Source organism: Panthera leo, chromosome F2, assembly GCF_018350215.1.
Source record: "Panthera leo isolate Ple1 chromosome F2, P.leo_Ple1_pat1.1, whole genome shotgun sequence".
NCBI lineage: Eukaryota > Metazoa > Chordata > Mammalia > Carnivora > Felidae > Panthera > Panthera leo.
Genome location: NC_056695.1, coordinates 15,967,534 through 15,988,299, shown reverse-complemented (window position 1 = coordinate 15,988,299; position 20,766 = coordinate 15,967,534). Strand labels below are relative to the sequence as shown.

At 36.8% G+C, this 20,766-nt stretch overlaps 1 long non-coding RNA gene across 3 annotated transcripts in view; it reads left to right on the top strand.

The window, feature by feature from the left end:
• Nucleotides 1-20,766, top strand: part of LOC122211013 — a 90,956-nt gene that overhangs the window by 33,637 nt on the left and 36,553 nt on the right. The window contains exons 2-4 of one of the 3 annotated variants that reach the window (XR_006198419.1): nt 11,678-11,842; nt 12,506-12,608; nt 16,228-16,645. This is a non-coding gene — a long non-coding RNA (uncharacterized LOC122211013). Of the gene's footprint in view, nt 1-11,677; nt 11,843-12,505; nt 12,609-16,227; nt 16,646-20,766 lie in introns of those variants that run through there. The other 2 variants (XR_006198420.1, XR_006198421.1) reach the window with 2 other exon arrangements.

The window sequence follows — 20,766 nt, the reverse complement described above, 5'->3', positions numbered from 1 at the left end:
CAGCAAAAATGGTGACAATTCTTTCCTGAATGAGAATCTCTGTCAACTCCTGATTTCATGCCTTTCTTTGGACAAGCAGGAGCTTTCTTCATGACTGGGCAGAGTCTGAGATTTTTCATATGTGTGGGGGCAATCTATGTCTACCCCTAAAAGGTAGAGCCTTGGCATTGCATGACTTGATTTTCAGGAGGTAGAAAAAAGCAGGAAAATCATAAAATTCATCTGCATATTTTCTTCTCCTTCTTTTTTTAAATGGAATTGGCCCTCAGGGTAAAAACAGTCCTCTGAAAGCACAAATAGCTAGCTGCATGACAAATGGAGAGGAGGTTATATTGGCAGAGATCTGTTAGTTCTTACTAAAAGTCATCATTGGTTTCACAGAGTTAAAACTTTTGTCATACAAAGGGCTTTTCTTATTCATATTCGGTGGGTTATGATGCCTAGGTTAGTAACAAGTAAATGTTTAAGTGTATGTGTTGTAAGAAAAATAAATGAGATTCAGGCTTGGTGTGAGAGGGTGCTTCTTTTCTAGTTATATATTTCTGTCTTAATTTGTGTTTGAAAATGCCACACTGGACAAAATTACTTTTTTTTCTTTAAATAATGTTTTATGGATCCTTCTTACTGATTTTCTAAGTAATATGATCTAGGAATTTTAAAAATTATATAAAACATGGAAGAGACAAAAATGTCCCATCATCCCACAATCTAAATATTTTAATATATTTTTCCACACTGTCAATAAATAAGTAAATGTATAAATAAATTTTACAAAATTGACATCACATTGTTAAAGGTTTTGTTGTCAATATAATTCTTAATAGTTCCTTATATTCTATTGAGAGGATGTTCCTTTCATTGTTAACTATTCCCTATTATTGGGCATTTGGTTTCTAAGTTTGTTTTTCTGTCACTGACAAGTAAGACAAATAATCCTTTTTCTTGCATGAATGTTCTTTGCAGAAGATGGCACTGTTTGTTAGAAAAGCAAACAAGGGTACCCTTGATCAGTTAAGGCATAATTTAGAATTTTACAGCGATAGTGCTAACTGAGCTGACATTCTCTGGGGAGGAAGAAGCATTAAGAGAAATGGCTGTGGGTAAAGCCTGGAAAAATGAGGGATGAAAAATGGGGCCAGAATCAGATGGTGGTGAAAACCCCCAGACTCCATACTGAATGGGGAGATAATCTGAAGAGAGCATCCCTGCAGGAATGAGATTCTTCCTTCTCTCCAGTCCGTATAGGTAGAGTGAGCCCAAGTACAGCAGATCATTTCCTGAAATCTAAGAAGGAAGAGCAGAGAGCAAGTGCCCCAGCCAGGTCTGCACAGAGCCTCTGTTCCTCCCTCCTCTTCCCTCCATACCCTGCTTGGGCTCTGAAAGGATGCACAGAACACTGAACACTCAGCATTCCAATCCTAGTGTGAGGAAAAAGAACAGAACATGGATGATACAGAAGACACATCAAAGGGAAATCATTCATGCCATAGCAGAGAAAATAGAAAACAGAAATGAGGACCTAAGCATGGGCCACATGAAAAGGGATAGCAAGGCAGCTAGGGCAAGAGTGCTCCGAAGAGGAGGAGGGAGAGGAGGGAAGAAATGATCACTGAATGTGATCTAGCAAGGAACTAAAAATAATTCTTCATGAGCATTTCCTACTTTAAAACAACCTAATTAGAAAATAAATAGCTCAAAGATGATGATGAAACACAGAATGAGAAGGAAAGGGAAATAGCAGACTCAATAGTTTTAGGATCAACCCAGTATCATTAACAAGCTAACGAAGCAGATAATAAAAGCAGCTACCATTTATTGAACATTTAGTAAATTCGACACTGTCCTAAGTGCTATCTATTGATTACTTTCTTTAATACCCATAAAAATACTATGAGTAAATAGTTTCTTCATTATCAATTGAGGAAACTGAGACTCAGTGTGGTTAAGTCACATAAACTCACTAGAAAGTGGCAGAGGCAAGATTTTAACCCCAGACATATCTATATCACTATATATGTGTAGTTGGATCAGAGTTATTAAAATCCAGTATTTCCTTCCATCCATCCATCCATCCATCCAAGCATCTATCTATCCATCCATCCTTCTATATAAACAGAGATGAAATTCGTAGAATACTAACGATACCTATTTCTGGATGATTTTTTTTTTTCTTGATACTTTTCTGTACTGATTGAACTTAAGCAATATTTTTATCAACTTTAGAAAATGATTGAATGATGTATTGTAATACAACAACGATAGTAATATCATGATTGTAGTCTTTCTACTCTTATTCCTAAATCATTTATTTAATAATTCACTTCCTTATTTATCTTCCAGTGCTCTAAACATTTTATGTCACTTCCTAAAGAATATCGGAGATTGTGATACAATATTATTTTAATGTTTCAACATTTAAAAATGTGTCAAAACACCAGCCAGATCATATTTTAGTTTTAGACACTTGAACAGAAACTTCTGAACCTGAATCCCACCTACAGTCCAGTGAAAACTATATTCCTTCCCTATATATGTGGTATAATTTGCTTTTTAAGCTTAATTATTGTTTCTCTTCCCCACTAGAATGTAAGTTTTATGAAGGCAGGGAATTTTGTGTGCTTTGTTGTATGCATAACACCTCGAATAGAGCCAAGTATCTAGGATGTATGTGCCATAAATGTTTGTTGAATGAATGAATGAATGAATGAACGAATAGAAATGGACTTTGTTAACAGAAAGTAAAGTGGACTAAGATTCATAGAACTGTTGACTCCTTGAAGGGAACTTCACATTTAAGTACTATTCAACTTGATTTTAATTGTCCATATGACAGTTTTTCACATTTAAATGATAGAATACATTTAAAAAAATACATAGTGAACATGCATTTCAAATACTTACAATATTCCAAAGCCTGTATATCACATCCACACAAACATTCTTCTTAAAAGATTTCCTTTGTGAAAGGACAAAAGCAAATGTGCCTGTATATGGGAGGGAAAGTCCTGTTTTTCTGCAGCCATGTGCCAGTAAAAGATGTTCTTGCAGAAGTCCCAGAGTGGCAGGCTTGAGGACCAGGTGTGCTTCACAGAGCTTCCATTTGATTTCATTGCCACATTAAATAAAAAGTTTTTTTTTTTAAATTTTGGTTTTCTAGTTTTTCTTGAAAGTTGGCAGAATTGGCTACACTGGATCCACAGTTTCACATAATAACTGGCTGTTGCTAAGTAGCTATTGCCACTGTTAGACCATAACTCCACAATTTGCCACAGTCCATACCATTCCATAATGTGTTCCTGACCATCTTGTGCCTGGATCACTTGCCCATTTCTGTAGGCACTTGAGTTTGCCATCCATGTTCCATATATGCTCCCAACTTCCCCCATGACTTGTTTCCTCCCTAGAGCTCTGCCCTTCTGCTTTTTCTGTTTTTGACAGAATAGTTCCTTCTCATTATAGATACAGTTTAAAAGCTCTCCTTAAGTGTTTCCTAAGGAACTGATCTTGTGTCTTTTTTCAGTTTGACTTACCTTGTTGCATATATTTTTGCCATTTAAACCTGGATTTCAGATTGGACACAAAAACACTGGACTGCTCCCTCTGCCACACACCATTTTTCTTTCTTTCTTCCCCCCCACCCACCCTCTGCTTTTTTTTAGTAGGCTTCATGCCCAGTGAAGGCCCAATGCGGGCCTTGAACTCAAGAACCTGAGATCAAGACCTGAGCCAAGATTAAGAGTTGGATGCTTAACTGAGCCACCCAGGCACCTCTCTGCCACAAACCTTTGCCATGCCCTTGTAATCTTGCATGCATGGCTTATGTCTTATCTCAACCAATAATCTTTTATGTTAGAATTGGAGGAAAAAACTAAAAGGAGAAGTGGGAATGAGAAAAGGAGAAGTAGGAAGGGACATTCTGGATAAATTTATCATAACTCCTAAGTGGGGGAAATTGAATTAAAGGCATTTACAAAAGAATTATTTCACTACTACTTCTCCTTATCTTACCATATATACTTCAATGTTTTAAAAACATTTATTTGTAGAAATATAACAATTTTTAAATACTTCAAAATAATATAAAATATTTAAAAATTATTTTTAAATATTTAAAAATTATTTTTAAATATTTAAAAATTTTATGATATATATGATTTTCCAATATTGTAATTTACTCCTGGCTAAACTTTTGTGGAATACTAAAGGCAGGTAGCAGGAAGAAGCAGAAAAAGTAGAACAGTATAGTCTTGGTCACACTAAAATTAGGTAATCAATAGGGTGATCCATCTCTATTTGCCTGGGATAATCTTAGTTTATTCCTACTGACTTGGCATAATTATTAATAGCATCACTTTTCACTCTCAAAGTGTCCTTGTTTGGATGATAAATTATATAGGCACTCTATTAATCAGGCCCTAAGTAATCACAAGCTATTTGTAATTTAATTGCAGGGACTTAGGGTATTTGTATTGTTTTGGTGGAAAATGGGGATATAGCTACCTAAATTGGAACTTATAAAATATACTAACACTTTTTTAAAGATTTTATATACATGCACACACACACACACACACACACACACACACACACACAAAGCACTTCTATAGTACTGCCTTGTATTCTAATTATTTATTTGAATAATTTGAGTAACAATTTAAATAATTTATTCAAGTATTTCCATTAGCCTCCTTAGGAATACTCTTCCACACATGAGAATATACTAATCTTTAATTTCTTTTAATGCCTTGCAAACAGTTTTGCACTTAGTAGACACTCAATAAAGATTTTATATACATGCACACACACACACACACACACACACACACACACACAAAGCACTTCTATAGTACTGCCTTGTATTCTAATTATTTATTTGAATAATTTGAGTAACAATTTAAATAATTTATTCAAGTATTTCCATTAGCCTCCTTAGGAATACTCTTCCACACATGAGAATATACTAATCTTTAATTTCTTTTAATGCCTTGCAAACAGTTTTGCACTTAGTAGACACTCAATAAAGATTTTATATACATGCACACACACACACACACACACACACACACACACACAAAGCACTTCTATAGTACTGCCTTGTATTCTAATTATTTATTTGAATAATTTGAGTAACAATTTAAATAATTTATTCAAGTATTTCCATTAGCCTCCTTAGGAATACTCTTCCACACATGAGAATATACTAATCTTTAATTTCTTTTAATGCCTTGCAAACAGTTTTGCACTTAGTAGACACTCAATAAATATTGGTTCAATGGAATTGGATAAAACGCAATCAGATTAAGTTGTGTCATCAGGGATAATCTGTGTTGGTTTATCTTCTGATCCACAAACTTGGAGGTGCCAGTATGCCACTACAAATTTTACATATTTCACACTAAATAATTTTTTATGCCTCCTCATCCTTGCTACTACTATTGCTTGTAAAGCTCTAGTTGTGTATTGTTACAAAGCATTTCTTTTCTGAAATGGTTAAAAAAAATAGGTTCATTAAGGCAAAATGTCCACTAGTGGCCTTGATTTCTTCAGATATATTGGACAGAAATGTTAGCATTTTTTTTTTCTGGCCAAGGTTTTGATCAGAAGGACAACAGGGGACCACCAATAGGATGTTGGCCATAACTTGCAACTTTCATTAGTCAAAAATTCAATGAATAATTTTTTGGCCCTATACGGATTTCAAGAGACTCAAATAAGAACCACATAGAGGACCAACCTTTGAGAATCTGTGTATTTTGTATTTGAGTACTGAAACTCCTGGCCAACTGGCAAGGCACTGAGCTCTTCTAACAAGTTATAGGGTGGAAATTATTTCTCTTCTCACCCATCTGCTCTAGGAGCCATAGCTCATATTTAGAAGTAGCACTACTTACAGTGAAGAAAAAAAAGACCATCAATGGAAGTTAAAAAAGAAGAATAAAAGGCCATCATTGAAATAACAAAACAAATCCAATGATAAAAAAGAAGACAAATCACTTTGTAATATTCATGCAAAAGTCCTAATTTTTGTATTATTGCCACCTGGCATAATCAGTCTACAGAGATTCCTGTGCCATCTTTTGAAAAAACGACCAGGCACTTACTTTTAATGGTATGTGAGAGTATTTCTCTGTGATAAGAAAGCAATAGCCCTTCACTAAGTACGTTAGCAGAGGCAAAGGAGTGAGTTGCTCTATAGGGTGGGGGTGGGGGGATTCACCATAAATAGAGGGAAATATTCGAAGAAAAAAAGAGAGCAGAGAGGGTTAGGAAAAAGGAAAACAACGAAAACATTTCTCCCTTTTATTTTCTTTCATCAGCTTTGAGCAGCTAAAGGAATCAATCAGGTTTTCTTAGCTGGTTACATTCCTTAATAAGGTAATAAGCCCTTTGCTACTGGCAGGGGGAAATGCCATTTTTAACTCCTGCTACTGTGTTTACAGATGATAAAACTTTTTAATGGTGCAGCCTAGTTCACTTGGGCAGGTAAAGCTAAGCCAGGAAACTTACAATATAACAACTGTGAAGAGCCTGTTATTCAAAAGGAATGCCACATCCCACAGTAAGGCAGCTTCCCTCCCCCCTCTTTTTTCTTTTTTTAATATAAGCAAGACTAATGTAAAGTACTTTTCAGGAATGGTTTCATGTTAAGAACCATATGGAAATACCCTTTACTTATTACTTTGCAATCTAATGCTTTGGGAAACCAATTGTATTCAGTGGTCTAATTAGTGATATGACTTTTTTTTTTACATTTTTATTTTTTAAGTGATATGACTCTTCAAGTACATGTGTTTTCACTTAAGATTGGCCAATTGTTGAATCCTTCATCCTTTCATGGACAGGATATATTGATTTTATCCATGAGAGAAAAGGATACCTAATAAACCTCTGGCCTAGAAGAGAGAAAAATAGATCCAGGTAAAATATCTTGTTTTAAAGAGATTCATCACGGTGCATATACTTTTTATTTCTTGGAATTTTCTCATGAATTTGTCTTCTACCCTCATGGCAATTGATCTTCAAAAAGTGTTGGTTTGTTTTTTTTTTTTACTAGTTAAGGACACCTCTCTCTTTGTGTGTGTGTGTGTGTGTGTGTGTGTGTGTGTGTGTGTATCTCTTAATAGGGATGTTCTTAAATGTTTATTTTGCACATGTGAGTCATTCTGCAAGACCCAGACAAATGTCACCTAATCTGAGGTGTCCCCTGACTCTCTCACAGGATGAATTGCTTTCTCTCATGGGCCCCAGTTTTACCTTATGTGTAAAATTATAGTAGAGTTACCAGAAATGTGTGGAGAAGATCCACATGTGACCCCTTTAGCCTGGGGGAGTCAGAGAAGGCTTCAGAGAGGTGATATGGAAGCCTGATCTACAAGGAAGTGTGGTATCCCAGGTGGAAAAAGCATACTTTTAGAGTTCAGTGTGGATTAGCCTTTGCCCTCATGCATAGAGAAGAGTCCCCTAAGAGTATCTCCAGCAATTATCTGGCATCTGTAAGTACTTGATTTTTGTTGATGGATATATGATTGGATGAGTGCTGAGCTGAGATGCGCATGTTCCTTTACCATCCAGTCCCTCAAATGGGCTCAATTCATTTTGTTTAGATCCTTCATGTATATCAGAAAGCCTCCATGAATCTGGAAGTGCCAAGTGGCTTTAAAGGTATTCAATATCTCTATTTATCTTTCTGCTCTATCCAGAGGCTTTCAATGAGAGATTTTATTTCCATGGGGAGACAAAATTCCATACTTTCTGAAAGGTGTTGCTAATGATCTTGGTGTTCAATATATACTGACTATTCAGATAAGTTGGCATTAGATGTTTTAGAATATCATGTTAAAAAGTAGGATGTGTGGCCCTGTACTTACATGATTTTTATATTTGGTTTCATCTTGATGAGTTTCAGGAAAAAAAAGCAGGAACAATTTCTCTGAATTTCATCACTGTATAAACGACAGAGGGATGATTTTAGTACTTCTCATTGTGACTAGATATCATGAAAGAGCCACATGGTTGTGTTCAAATACCACCGACTATTCTATAGAGGACTTCTAAATATGTCATCTTGTGGACCTTGACCCTGATAATTCGTGCTCCCTTTAATTGGAGACATAACTAGAACTGATAAGATACACTTTTGTTGTCTTTTGCAATGTACCATTCACAGATTTTTTTGAGTGCTTCATATAATCATTATATGTTTTTTCATATTCTCTTGATTTCTGTCTATTGCTGAGAAAACACTTTGATTTTCTGAAACATAAAAACAAACGGGGAAAGTAAGAACTCTTCCTTAGGTAACCTCTGAACAGAGGAACTTTGTGCATTATGCAGCCGAGGCCATGCCAAAATGCAATTTGGAGGGTGTCCAGCCCTTCATTGGAAAGTAATGGTTTTCACTGAACTGAGTTATGACCAGCTGTTTACAGACAGTCTGTGACATACTGATAGAGCAGAACACCGTATGTTGCTTTCCAAATCAAATGATACAAGAAGTGTGACAGAGTGGAGAAACATCTGTCATTAGCAATTTTCAGCACGCTTCACTAATTCTGGACAAAATACGAGTAATGAACTTACCGCAGGAAACTTCAAATACTACCACTGCCGAAACAAGGATATAAACAGCAAGTCCTCCTAATGGCTTCTAATTTAATTCATTTGCAGTAAGAAACAAACAAAGTGGGTTATTTGTTTTTGATCATAGGGTAGTAAACACTAATGCTGATCACAAATGCTTATTTTAATCAAAGAATAGGGCTTGTGAAATGCAACTTCCTTCAAGTTCAGATAGAAAGCTTTATGCCTTCTTTAATTGTTGAAACAGGGTGTGTTTCTGTTTTTGCAAGTAGTAGGGTTGGAGAATGCACCCTGACAGGGATGAAATCTTCCCCGTGTGGTGTCTGAGTGGCACACTCTGAGCTTGGGGTTGCTAGGGCTCTGACAGATTTGTTGGACCTACAGTGATATTTACATAACATTAAATGTTCTTAGTCTTTCTACTAAGGAGCTTGTATAGAAGAATGTGTTAGGTCTTTCTCAAGCTGCTTTCCCCCACCACTTCTCATCTTGCTGTTTTTTTTTTCCTGGCTGATAATTTTCATTTTGCGGTCCCACAAATTTTCACAGTTCTGTAACGAGCGCATGGTCCTCATACAGCATCCACATGGTTCTCTACTGGTCGACGTCACACTGTTGATGAGATCTCGCAGCCAAACCATGTGAAGGCTGCAATCTGTGAGCATTTTTCTTTTGTATCTTTGCAATCAATTGAGCTATTAAGCCGTTAGCATTCAAGGCCTACTCAGCTCAGCTTACGTGCGTTTATCGCCAATATGGCAAAATTCCTAAATGGACAGAATTGAGTTTGACTTAAAAAGAAAAAAATGGAGAAAGGTTGTTATTCTTTATCTGAAGTTTCGACTAATGTTCAGAAAAATGGCAGTGTAAAATGCAGACATGAGATTTTGCCCAATCCGTTGGTGTTCTGCCGATGGGACCTACTTTGGACTGTATCCCAGAACAAAAAGACTGAACGCCATTCGGAACTGATGACTGTAAAATGAGTGTAGGAGGTCTTTGAGGAGCTTCTTAATTACAAAATTATTCATGATAAAATGGCACTGATCTCAAATTCCCAGTTTCTTGTAAATTTTAGTGTGGAACCACATAAAAATGGTTTATAGCTTTTTAACACCTTAGGTAAACCAGATCCAGCCTCAGAATGTTGTCGGGAAAATCATCTCCAGATACCTTTGAATATTTCACTCTTCTTCTTCTTCTTTTTCCTTTTTTTTTTTTAAAGGAATGACATACTGACTTATTTATCTTTTTTTAAGTGATCCCTAAATTATCTTATGGTTGAGAAGAAATATTCTAAGATATGTAAATGCTAAATTGTTCTGGTTTTTATAGACATCTGCATTGAAAAACAAAACAAAGCGAAAATATAGATGCCATTGAAACCCATCATTACGTTTGTGATCTAGATAATAAAGTAAGCAGACCCGAGCAATTCGCTAACACTAACGCTATTCTTTACATAAACAGTAAATGTTTAGATTTTCCTGTTCACTGACTAACAGCACACATATCATAAACACTAAGCTGTTATAGTACGTTTCGTGTGTTGATTCACTTTAACAGTTGTTAGTGTGAAGACAGGAAAAGAAAAGTGGGTGTAATGAGACCATGTGCAGTATGCTGTGAAAACAGAGGCCCTTATTTGGCATAATGGGTTGCACCATAAGGGCCATAAAATTGTGCATGTGTTAGTATCATTTTAATTATTACGGGTGCCACATGTTAAGCAGAATAGCGGAACTACTAAAACAGCTTCAAAATCCTTACTGCTGATCGCTGCATTTAATTACAAATAGGAACATTTGGAGATAGGTCACCATAAAACCCTTCTGTTGTCAAATGAGCTCAAATCTGATTTTTGTAATTATGTTTTTATACCACAGATCCTGTTGAATAACTATAGGGAATAAAATTTTAATAAGTGCTGATTAAATGTAGGTACATCTTGCTTCCTAAGAATATTTATGAATGCTTATCACACTTAAATCAAGGTACCATCACTATTTTCCTGTGGACAGTGCTTTGATCATTCAACCTTAATGCAAATAAGCTGAATAAATTTATGTGCCATGAAATATTGGTTTTTTTTCATTGAAGCATAAAAGCTCTGGATTTCAATTATTCATTCTGTTTGTGAACACTGTGTACTGTACTGTTATTCTCCAGAACCAAAGTGTTTTCATTATCCCACTACATGTCACACTCAGTGGGATCTTGTAATTAACTTTCCTAAGGCAGGGTTTTATGGAGGAAGATGACAACTTATGTCGAGCTTTGGTTCCCTACTAGAATAAATATGGTGAGGGATGGTAAGTTTACTTTTTTACTCTGTCTTTTCTTTGGAATTACTTATTTTTTTGTTTTCTGGTTACTTGGGCTTTAAAAATCTTGAACACATTGTGTTCACCAAGAGAAACTGTTCTTTGGGGTGCCTCATACGTGTCGTATCCCTGTTTTTTGAAAAATGGTTTTGAAACCTTGCATGATGGTTAGGCCTCCTACCTCTTTTGAACATGAAATTATCACTCTGTTTCCAATATAGATGAGATATGTAGGATTAACTGAAGAAGGAATTGCTAATGGGTAATGGCACATGAAAGTCATGAGTTATTACAAGGAACGAGGCCAGACACAGAGCTGGCATATTCTTATATTGCTATCCTTTAATGTTGGTGTGTGATCTCACAGATATTAAAACAGGTACACTTATAAACTATCCATGTGGACACATAAATTTGTGGTCTTTATAAGCTCAGAAGGCATAAAATACTTCTTACTCTATAAAACAGAGAAGTTTTATCCTTTTGATCAATAACATTTCTTTAGAACATTCAAATCCCCTTGTATTTTCCAGAAGATCATTGTTGGAAAAGTTACTCATTGAATTTGTAGAAAAGAATCTTGCTTTACAGCAAAGATATTTTTGAGGATCACTAGAGAGTTCCATTTGCAAAACTTCCCAGATTATTGGTTGTCATTAAGCACTTGATCCATACTTTAGATAGCTGTTTTAATCTCCAAGTGGCTCTGCAGTCTAATCATTCAAAGAATAGTACATGTTTTCTAATCCATATCTCCATATCTGCTGTTTCAGATAAATGATATGGCCTGGAAGAGACATACACTACTATGAGACAGATGCCACCCCCATTGGCGGTTGTGTATCACTTCCTGAATACATCATTCTGATGCAGTACTTGGAAACAGGCTTCAAGGCTGCAAATCATAGACTGAGGGACAAATAGTGCTTCTCTTTGAGGTAAAAAATACAATATATGTATATATGGTCCTAAGGTTTCTGGGTTGGTCCCTACTTGAGATTTGCTACTTCCCCATTGCTGGGTGTTTATCATTTGGATCTATAGTCTCTTAGTAATTGTCATTTTCAAGTGACGGAGGAGGGGACTCAACCAATACCAAAGGAAAAAGTTGCAAAGTTATGCCTCTATCATTTGAAAGCATCATTTGGCAGGGTCAGCTTATTTCTTCAGCTCAGTTCTGATAAACTAGACATCTCTAAAACTCAGGTGGCCATCTAGCACTGTGTTGAACTCTAGTAGTGATATACTTTAGGAGGTGCTAAGTGTTAGCTGGAATTATGTCCCTTTATGAGCAAATTAATTGTGGAAAAATCTGAGAATCATTGAAATAACTCATAGGAATAGATAGGGAGAAAAACCCTGCAGATGCAAGAATCATTTACTGGGAGTAATCTTTAGCACAGTAATTCCATTAATTTATGTCCCTATAACCAAAGGGCAGGTTTTATAATCAATCAGAATAAAAGAAGGGGCAAGCAGAGATGAATGACAGATTGGAAAGAGAGAGGGAATTTCTCATTTTCCAAATTATGGAATAGAACAGATACTTTCTTGGATTGATACATATTTTCTGGTCTTCCTGGTTCTTCAACTCCCTGAAGGCAAGCTAATCATTTGATGAGCTAATCATCTATATCTCCAGCACTGTGCACATTCCTAGTGTCAAAGGAATAAAAGGAACTTAGAGCTGGAAAGAGGTGACAGGTAAGTCAAACCCTTCGTTTACAAGCAAGGATATTTTTTCTAAATACTAATACAGTAAAGATCTAGTGGTGGCCATGAGTGCCTAGCAGTCCCATCGGATGCTTGCTGAGAGCAGAGTGCCAATCAACCCACTCACTGCTATATATCCCACCACCCCACACAGTGCTGAGCAAGAGAAGTTTCTTAGTGAGTGTCTATTAGCTAAAAATTTCTGGATTATTTTACAAAATTGTCTAAAGAAAAATTTGTGATCAATCTTTGTTAAAAGCTAAATATTAGAAAAGAGGATCATGTTGACATCCTGCTCTAATGGACGGGTTTTATCACAACCATCAATTGTAGATAAGTAACTCAGAAACTGAAACCAGCCAATACTGCCCTTTACTTCTACCTGACCCACTCTGAGTTCTCAAAAATTTTTTACTGGAAATTTTTCTATGTCTCCTTTAAGAACAATTGATAATTCACTCCTACCACAGAACCATAAGGAGCATTGAGAATTTTAAGAGAATTATTGTCTCATAATTATTTCCTTCATGCCTTTGGGGGTCAACAGATCTAAGTACAAGAGGAGAATCTGTTTAGTAGAATCACTTGTTTCATGAAGTACCTGGTATCTCTATATTTCTAATGGGAAAGTTTGTATTTTCATTTTGTTGTTTTATTTTTATTTTATTTTTTAAGTTTACTTATTTATTTTTGAGAAAGAGAAAGAGAGAGAGAGAGAGCAAGTGTGTACACATGAGCGGGGGAGGGGCAGAGAGACAGGGAGAGAGAGAATCCCAAGCAGGCTCCACACCATCAGCACAGAGCCCGATGTGGGGTTCGATACTATGAACCATGAGATCATGACCTGAGCTGAAATCAAGAGTCGGACATTTAACTGACTGAGCCACCCAGGAGCCCCACATTTTGTTGCTTTTTTTTAGGGGACATAACTATTGGTGAACTTAGTCAAAGAGTTTAGTAGTCAGTTAGTAGGGATGTCTTAGACACCTACCACTTCTTGTCTCTCTGGCTGTGCTGAGGCTGGCAATACTAGTGGAGAGGCAACAGGCAAATGGCATCATGGTTCCTGGTTCACTTTCCATCCTGGTGTGCAGAGTTCATTTGGAAATCTTTCACAGGTAAAACAGCTCACATGCTGAGTTTCGTAAGACTTGTAGACTACATTATGACCACTTCATACAATGTCTCAGTTTTTACTATTATGAAATTTCACTGGTTTAATTTTTAATTGGGAAATTTGGTTCTCTTTACCTTACATGGCTTTCTTAAACTCATAAATGATGATAACTAGTTTCATTTTCCTGAGATACGTGTCTACTCATGTATCATAAAGTACGTTAAAACATTTTCCCAAGCTAAGCTGGGGAAGAAGATGTCACTCCTGTTGAGAAATTTAAAAGAAACATTATCTAGAAGCAAGTCTTATAGTGATTGTGCCATGAGGCTTATTCCATTCCTTTGTTGACCACATATGTCCCAAGGCTATATGTTTCCATATGCCATTTCTTAAACTTTATGTACAAATTCTAAATTAGAGGTGAAACTATTCTTATTAATATTTGGCATCGATAATTATTTAAATGTTTAACAGCAAATATAAGCAAATATCTAGTCAAGGATGTTTCTATCTAGTCAAGGATGTGTATTTTATGTATACACATACACACACAATTCTTTTAGTTTCCCATCCAAACTATAATTTACATCAAAAACATCTTGTAAATACAGAGATTAAAGATGTCTAATTATGACAACTTTTACTAAAGAGAATAAAGCTACTCAGAAGATTTGGCTTATTATATTTTCCTTTTACTGACCCTTTAGGATAGGGGCAAATGAAAAGGAAACAAACTGACACTGGGAATTTTAAGAACAACTTCTAGAAGATGTCTTGGGTTAGTACCCACTCAGACCTTCTTCTTTTTTTAATTAAAAAAAGTTTTATTTATTTATTTTTGAGAGAGAGAGACAAAGAGAGTGAGCAGCAGAGGGGCAAAGAGAGAGAGAGAGGGAGAGAGAGAATCTCAAGCAGGCTCCACACTGACAGCACAGATCCTGATGTGGGGCTCAAACTCACAAACCGTGAGATCATGATCTGAGCCGAAACCAAGAGTCAAAAGCTTAACCAACTCAGTCTCCCAGTGGCCCAGCCCATTCAGACCTTCTAAGTTTGCATCCCCATATGGAAGAAGCCTCCCCAATGCACTCCCCTGTGCCCTGTCACTTTCTGTCACCCCCACGATCAGCTCCCATATCTCATATATTCTTCTATTGTTCCTCTTACACTTCTTAGCTCACTTTTCCATCCCAGAATTGGGGGTGGACTATCATTAACTCATTCTTCTTCCTCCCAGCCTCTTTCTTCCCATCTTGCATCCCCAGGGCCTGGCCTGTGCAGAGTCTAGATATTCACTCAATACATCTGTCGGATTGAACTGAGTTCCAGATGTTGAGCAAGTTGGGCATTCCTGAAAGAATTAAGCACTAAGAGTGAGCTGGTTTTCACTAGGCTGAACTTTCTGGTTAACTAAAAATTAATGAGAGGTTTGATGTGTATATTTTAGCCCTTCTTAAAAAATGTTCCTGCTGAATTAGGGAAAGTATAATCAACCTGTCAGCTCTTCTACTGAGCATGAGTGGATTTCTTTTAGGTCCAGATTCACATTAGATTCACTTTTGAATATGCAACACAACACAGTCTGGTACATCTCAGGGGCTCAGTGATTATTTGTGGAATGAAAGAGTTGCTTATTTATATTTTCCTATAACATATTTATTGAATGCCTACATTTTGCTGGGTTTTTAACAAACAGGATTGGTAAAATTATTTCTGGATGGTTCTCAAAGAGAAAATTCAGTTCGTTGGAACCATACACACACTGGCTTTCAGTTTCCTTGGTATCATAGTAATTGTGGCTTAAAGTAAAGATTGAGATTTTTGACCAGGAATACTTACTTCAAGGAAGGTGTAGGTAGAAAGCATCTTGAGGACAGGGACTTCAGATGCTGAGTGCATACACCAATTTTCAACAAACAGAATATAGATGAGGATCAGAAATGTAAACACGCTTCGAAGACAGAGTGGAAATTTTAAGTTGACCCTGGGTTCGAATATAGTTGCATATGTAGCGGACTTCTTTTAATTATAAAAATCACACTGAACTAAAAAGATGTTGAGGCTCCGATTTAATTTTGCACTCCTTCACGTTTCCTCAAACCTTCATATTGTTTGACAGTATGTTGCATGACTGTTGCCTGTAAGTGTGAAAAGTCAAGATGAGAGTTCACAGCAGGTTGATGGCCTGGAGATGAGAAGTCTGTCTGAGGACATTTCAAAGTTGTAAAGGTATTATTCTCACATGGAGTTATTTCTCAGTGGGTGTGAACAACAGCTACCCATCAAGCTGGTGTAGTGTGAAATAGAGTTTCCTGAAAAATGATGTGCAGACATATGCAGAAAGCCACATGCTTAGTACATGCACAGACTGCACGCCTGAATTCCAAGTGTTCGAATATTCGCCATGAGATGAGCTAGAAATGCAAAAGTCCCCATCATAAGTAGCTGGGGAGAAACACAGCTTGCAGTCACCACCGATTCATTGGGTTCCAGGCACGCACATGTTGAAGGACAGAAAGTGAACAGTGCAGCTGCAGTGGAGAAGGAATGTGTGAGGAAACAGGAGGGATCTGGTGTTATGCAAGACGTCAGGAGTCTTCCTATATAGTGCTTGAAGACCTACCACTGCCACGAAAGCAATTTTGTTCATCTGGTTGTGCGTTGTGTCACAGTTTGGGGGGAACGATCACGTTTTGTTAATCTCCACTGCTGAATGAAGAGATTCGCATGCAGAGGTACACCCATGCTCATTGTGCTGAGTGTCTGCTGAAGAAGTATCTGTCCACGTTCATACATGGCTCCTCAGGGCCAGTGCGTTATTTGTGTGTTAGATGTGCCTGTACCTTTTCTCCAAATGGCTTAGCGCTGTATACAGATCTTTACATGAGTATTTTTCTTAACTGCATGGGTCTGCTCATGACTTCTGACAACCATGCAATAAGGAGGGAGGCAGTTAGGGGAATGGAGAGCATGATTTTGAATAAGACAGAAATCATGCACATATACCTGGAACGGGGGGGGGGGGGTGTGGAGAAAAAAACATCCAAGTGTTTATGTATGTATTTATTTTTACCCCACATGTTTAAAAAAGTATTCAAAGTGGTTTACCAAAAAAAAAAAGTATGTATGTCATAAGGCCTATGAAAATATAAACAAAATAAAAATTTTGAAAGAGAGGTAGGCTCAAATATGCTAACTCTGAGGGTTAATGAGAATAAGAATGAGTCATTTCACTACACAGATGGAGGTTTACTTATGTGGTTTGGTTGGCAGGTGTGCTGACTCCGTGGTGTTAATCTTCAGGTTCATTGTGTGGGAGGCCCTAGTGAATTCTCTCCTTCAGTTAGAAAAGACACAGATAAAGAGATGCAACTTGCTATGAATCCTAAAACTGGGCAGGTTGGGGGTCAGATATTGTTTCATATTCCAGAATTGTTGCTTGCTACTCTGTGGGGTTTCGTTGTCATGCATCAAGGGGTGGCTGACCAAAGAAATACATACCAGGGCAAATTTTTTCTCATTCTCTTTGGCATTAGTTTATTTTTTTTTAAAATAGCTTTTAAATTATTGAAGTAACACATGTTCCTTGCATAATCCCAAACAAAAGTATAAAGATGAAAATAAAGATCTTCTCTAAACCAATTACTCAGCAACAACCCTGTTATTTTGAGGGTGCGTTTTCCTGTGCTTTGGTTTACTCGTGCATAAACACATCTCTTTAATCAGAGCCTGAGGGTCCTCCTTGACTCTAATTTTTCACACACCCAATGTCCAATGTATTAGAGAATCCTGTTTTCCTGACCTTCACTGTTTGTAGACTTTAGGTTTTTTCCCCACTTTCCCTGCTGGTAGTACCTGCTCTAAGTCATGATAACCCTCCCCTGGCACATCCTTGTCTCTTCCTCCCACAGTCCTGCTGGTCTCTTTCCAACCCTGAGTCAGAGCGATCTTTTGAAGATATAAGTCAAATCCTGTCCCTCCTATGTTCAAAAATCTCCAGTGGCTTTCTAATTTACATTGAGAAAAAGTCCAAATTCTGCATTATCATAGCCTACAAGGTCCTACACTCTCTGGTCTACTCTATCCATTCCCAGATGATATTCTGTTGTATTTTCATTATTGGTTACATAGTACTCCAGTTAACTATTGTCAACTCACTGCCTATTGATTAATATCATCATTTCTATTTTTTTCCTGCTATAAACAAAGTTGAAACAAACATAATGGTACGCACGTGATTACACAATTGTGCCATTTTGCATTCATCATAACCGTGTTGCCAGACTTCCTCTGCAGAGATATTATACCAATTACTCTGCCATCGACCTGCTTCTTTCAGAAGCGGACTCTGGTTATGGTTCAGCCTCTGTGGCGGCCAGAGCCTAGTAAGCAAGCCCTGGAATTTTGCATCCGAATTCCTATTTTGATGGTGGTGAGATTTTGAACTACTGTTGGCATCGAATTCAGTGCCAGTCTTCTTGCTTTGCCTTGTCAAATTGGACAGGGAGACGGCTGTCTTGCAAAAGTGGAATTGTCACTAATTGGCCACAGAGGAAAGATTCAAAATCTTGCCAAAAGTCTCCTGTATTCTAAGGGAATAAAATCCTCCACATAACTTTCCCTCTCATTAAAAGAAACAAACCCAATATGAAAAGCACTTTGTAAACTAGAAAGCATTGTATAAATGCAAGGCATTGCTGCTATTCTTGTTGAGATGCTGCTGCTGTTGGCCCTGTGTGAGGAATACTGCTGGAGCTCACTGAATGCACGCATAGGGAGGCCTGTCTGTCCAGACTTCCCTTTTTACCAGCTTGTTACGTCCTGTTAGAAATGTCAAGGAAGAAGCAACAGTAAATAACTTTTGACTCCACTTTGGCTTTTTCATTTAGATTAAAGCAGAGTACTTCAGGTGCAGTCTACATACAAAATGAACACTCCTTAAAATGTTTTGTCACTTGTAATGTTTGGGATTCAAGTTGGTTTTCTTTATTATGACAAAATGAATTTAGCAAGAGTTAAACACTGCTTCATACTGAAACTGACAGCTACTTATTTTTGTCCCCTGCGTGGACACTGTGAAAAAATTAATGGTCTGTGAGAAAAGAGTTCAATCATTAATTCTTGTTCCAAAGTAGCATGTATTCCATAGTATTTTATTAAAAACATTACATGTAATTTATAAAAATCAAGCCAGATGATATTCTCCTGAACATTTCAGAGAACCGGATTTTAACAAATCTATTTCTATTTAAATTTAAAAGAATGCAAATATGTTTACAAGTCTAGAAATATGTATGTTGGAGTTTAAAATGTGAGTGAATAAATTTTCAGGAGTTAAACCACTTATTTTTAGAATTTAAAGTAGGTTTTAATTTTAGATTTTCCTAAAATGAAACAAAAAAAAGACAAATGCTGCCTTCTATAAGATGTCAGAGTTTAGGGGAATAGCTAATCTTTGAATTATTCACTGGGATAAATAATTTCTATTAATATATAAATTCCTTGCGTTTGTCTTATTTTAAAAGAATTTTTATGGCAACTCTAACTGTGACATCGGATATTTCTTGGCCACACTTGGCAGGACATCAAGTCCTGTCCATTCTTTTTATTTTTTTTTCCTGTTATCTATTCTTTTTTAAAAATTTTATTTATTCAAGTTAGTTAACATACCGTGTAGTATTAGTTTCAGGAGTAGAACCCAGTAGTCCATCACTTACACGTAACAACCAGCACTTATCCCAGTAAGTGCCCTCCTTAATGTCCATCACCTGTTTAGCCCATCCTGCCACCTACCTCCCCCAGAATCCATTCTGTTAAATTTCCCAAGGATTGAAACTGGAAAAGGAAGGGAAGCCAAATATAAGTGAAAAATATTGAAAGAATAACCATGCTGTTTGTTTTGGATTAATAATCCATATTCTTAGTCCAATATTTGTAATTTTAGTAACATGCAAGATAGCTAAAAATCCCTCTTCTCATTGCTTCCTTGTCAAATTTTTGTATGCAGTCATAAATTACCTTAATTTGGATAATTTTATGAAAGGTTAGTTTAAAAAGTTCATTTGATATTTTAGATTCAAATAAAATAAAACTTCAGTATTATTTTGTGAATCTTTAGATATCAGCAGAAACTTTAACCTATTCTGACTTTCTGCCAAGCAAGCCTATATCCTGATTAAACTCAACAGTTCATCCTGCCTTACCTTAACCAGGGTAGCTGAACATTGATGGAGAAAATGACACCATCAGGATATTTGAAACTCATTTTATGACCACGAATATCAACTAGGCTCTCAGAACTGTCAGACATTATAGTTCCTAAGAAGACTAATAAAACAATGACCTACTTCTTGTCAAAGCCAATGTTCAGTAGTCTCTCATTCATTCAACAGCAAATGTTTGCCTCTCTTCTTGGACCACATTCTTAATCCAGAGCTAGGACACCACATATGCCTGTTCCTTTTTTCCTACCTCACTTCCTCTCCACTTACTCTGCATCTTTTACTGGTGCTTTCTTCTCGGTCAACATATTGGCAGGCCCTAGCATTTTCTCTTCAGCTCTTACATTTTCTCTACATTCACTCTTTTCTAGGCAAATTCATTTAATTCCATGGCTTTTTCTGTCAACATTCTGATGGTTCTCAAGAGGAGACTATGGATTCAAGAGCCAACTCCCAGTTCCTCTCCTGTGAGCTCTAAACTCATCTAGTCCACAGCCCATTTTGCATCCTCATTCAGATTTCCAGTGATTCCTCAGTCTTAACAAGGCTGAAACCTCTACAGTCAAATATACTCTTTTGCCCAGGCCTTCCCCACCTCCATGTTCATCCAGCTGCTCAGGCTCGACTCTTAGCAATCGTTCTTGATTAATTTATTTTTTTCACCCTTTACTCTAGTAGCTTGGTGATTCATTTTAACTCTTCTATAATTTCACTGCTGCAACACTGTCCAAGCTGCTGCATCACTCACCTATATTATCAAAATATCTTCCTAAATTGCTTTTCATCTTCTACCTGTTCCCACAAAATCCTT